Genomic DNA, 3,307 nt, shown 5'->3' with positions numbered 1-3,307 from the left:
TCACTCATGAAACTGAAAGTGGCCTTTGACAGATCAGAGACTAGATTGGCTAAATTAGAAGTGTTTTGTTCAGAATTCTCTGTCTGTTGCTGAGAAGATAATGGAAAAGGCTTGCTATTGCTCAGCCTATTACGTCCACCATTGTTAAAGCCTTGTTGAGGCTTTTGTTGATCCTTCCATGAGAAATTTGGATGATTTCTCCATGATGAATTATAGGTGTTTCTATAAGGTTCACCCATGTAATTTACCTCTGCTATTGCAGGGTTCTCGGGATCATAAGCTTCTTCAGAAGCTGCCTCTTTAGTACTATTGGATGCATTTTGCCATCCATTCAGACTTTGAGAAATCATGTTAACTTGTTGAGTCAACACTTTGTTCTGAGCCAATATGGCATTCAGAGCATCAATTTCAAGAACTTCTTTCTTCTGAGGTATCCCATTATTCACGGAATTCCTCTCAGAAGTGTACATGAATTGGTTGTTTGCAACCATGTCAATGAGTTCTTGAGCCTCTTCAGGTGTTTTCTTTAGGTGAATAGATCTACCTGTAGAATGGTCCAATGACATTTTTGAAAATTCAGATAGACCATAATAGAATATATCTAATATGGTCCATTCTGAAAACATGTCAGATGGACACCTTTTGGTCAACTGCTTGTATCTTTCCCAAGCTTCATAGAGGGATTCACCATCTTTTTGTTTGAAGGTCTGAACATCCACTCTAAGCTTGCTCAGCTTTTGAGGAGGAAAGAATTTATCCAAAAAGGCTGTGACCAGCTTATCCCAGGAGTCCAGGCTATCCTTGGGTTGTGAATCCAACCATATTCTAGCTCTGTCTCTTACAGCAAAAGGGAAAAGCATGATTCTGTAGACTTCAGGATCAACTCCATTCGTCTTTACAGTCTCACAGATCTGCAAGAACTCAGTTAAAAACTGATAAGGATCTTCAGATGGAAGTCCATAAAACTTGCAGTTTTGTTGCATTAAGGCAACTAGCTGAGGTTTCAGCTCAAAGTTGTTGGCTCCAATGGCAGGAATGGAGATGCTTCTTCCATCAAATTTGGATGTTGGCTTTGTGAAGTCACCAAGCATTCTCCGTGCATTATTATTATTTTCGGCTGCCATCTCCTTCTCTTGTTCTAATGTTTCTGAAAGGTTACCTTTAGATTGTTGTAACTTAGCTTCTCTTAATCTTCTCTTCAGAGTCCTTTCAGGTTCTGGATCAATTTCAACAAGAGTGCCTTTTTCCTTGTTTCTGTTCATATGAAAGAGAAGAAAACAAGAAAAGAAAGAGGAATCCTCTATGTCACAGTATAAAGACTCCTTTATGTTAGTAGAAAAAGAAAGGGGAGAAGAATGAAAAAGAGTGGATTCAGATATTTAGGTGAAGAGAGGTGAAGAGAAGTATTAGTAATTAAATAATTAAATAGAATAAGAAAAGAGATAGAGAATTTCGAAAATAATTTTGAAAAGGGGTTAGTAATTTTCAAAAATTAGAGATAAGATAAGATTAAAATTAAAATTTAAAACAAAAGAATTTTTGAAAAAGAGATGAGATATTTTCGAAAATTAGAGAGAGAAAAGTAGTTAGGTGGTTTTGAAAAAGATAAGAAACAAACAAAGAGTCAGAGAGTTAGTTGAAAAAGATATTAAAATCAAAATTGAAAAGATAAGAAGATAAGAGGTTAGATAAGATATTTTGAAATCAAATTTTGAAAAAGATAAAATTTTTGAAAAAGATAAGATAAAAGATAAAAATATTTAATTCAAAAATTTTAAAATTACTTACTTCACTAACAAGAAACTACAAGATAAGATTCTAGAACTTAAAGATTGAACCTTTCTTAACAAGAAAGTAACAAACTTCAAATTTTTTAATCAATCACATTAATTATTAATGAGTTTTCAAAAATTAGATATAAAGATAAGAAAAAGATTTTGAAAAATAATTTTTGAAAAAGATTTTTGAAATTTTCGAAAAATAGAAAAAAATGAAAAAGATATAATTTTTGAAAAAGATTTTGAAAAGATAAGATTTTTAAAATTGAAAATTTGACTTGACTTGTAAGAAACAACTAATTTTGAAAATTTTTGACTAAGTCAACTCAAATTTTCGAAAACTTGGAGAAAAATAAGGAAAAGATATTTTTTGATTTTTGAATATTTTAATTGATGAGAGAGAAAAACAACAAAAATACTCAATGCATGAAATTTTTAGATCAAAACAATGAATGCATGCAAGAATGCTATGAATGTCAAGATGAACACCAAGAACACTTTGAAGATCATGATGAACATTAAGAACATATTTTTGAAAAATTTTTGATGCAAAGAAAACATGCAAGACACCAAACTTAGAAATCTTTAATGCATGGATTCTAAACTCAAACAAGAAACACAAAATATTTTTTATTTTTATGATTTTATAATTTTTTTTGTATTTTTATTATTTTTTTTCGAAAGTATTCTTGGAAAAACGAAAATAAAAAAAATATTTTTGAAAGATTTTTGAAAACTTTTTGAAAAGAAAATTACCTAATCTGAGTAACAAGATGAACCGTCAATTGTCCATACTCGAACAATCCCCGGCAACGGCGCCAAAAACTTGGTGGACGAAATTGTGATAAAAGAGTTCCAGGCACTGTTAGAGAAACTCACAACTCCGTTCAACTTAACCAGCAAGTGTACTGGGTCATCCAAGTAATACCTTACGTGAGTAAGGGTCGATCCCACAGAGATTGTTGGTATGAAGCAAGCTATGGTCACCTTGCAAATCTCAGTTAGGCAGAAAAAAGGGGAATTGTGATTATTGGAATAAATAATAAATAAAAAGCAATAATAAAAGGATAGAAGACTTATGCAGATTCATTGGTGGGAATTTCAGATAAGCGGATGGAGATGCTGCATGGCTCAAGGACGCCTGCTCTCCTACCGTGTGGAGATGCTAGAATCCTTTCGAATCTCTACTTTCTTATTGCTCTCATCCAATCCTTCTTATTCCTTTCTATGACAAGCTGTATATAGGGCATCACCATCATCAATGGCTACTTTCAATCCTCTCGGAAAAATGGTCATATGCGCTGTCACTGCACGGCTAATCGTCTGGAGGCATCACCCTTGTTGATAGCTACATCCCATCCTCTCAGTGAAAATGGTCCAAATGCTCTGTCACAGTACGGCTAATCATCTGTCGGTTCTCAATCAGGTTGGAGTAGAATCCATTGATCCTTTTGCGTTTGTCATCACGCCCAGCCTTCAGGAGTTTGAAGCTCATCACAGTCATTCAATACCGGAATCCTACTCGGAAT

At 33.6% G+C, this 3,307-nt stretch overlaps 1 non-coding gene across 1 annotated transcript; it reads left to right on the top strand.

Annotated features, from left to right (window-relative positions):
• The first annotated feature begins 624 nt into the window (after positions 1–624).
• On the top strand, positions 625–728 carry LOC127740385 (small nucleolar RNA R71). The gene has a single exon (XR_008001062.1). It is a non-coding gene; the product is annotated as a small nucleolar RNA R71 (small nucleolar RNA).
• The last annotated feature ends 2,579 nt before the right edge of the window (positions 729–3,307 follow it).

This window comes from Arachis duranensis, chromosome 6, assembly GCF_000817695.3.
Source record: "Arachis duranensis cultivar V14167 chromosome 6, aradu.V14167.gnm2.J7QH, whole genome shotgun sequence".
Taxonomy (NCBI): Eukaryota; Viridiplantae; Streptophyta; class Magnoliopsida; order Fabales; family Fabaceae; genus Arachis; species Arachis duranensis.
The sequence above is the reverse complement of the archived record's forward strand: the minus strand, read 5'-3'. Positions and strand labels throughout refer to the sequence as shown.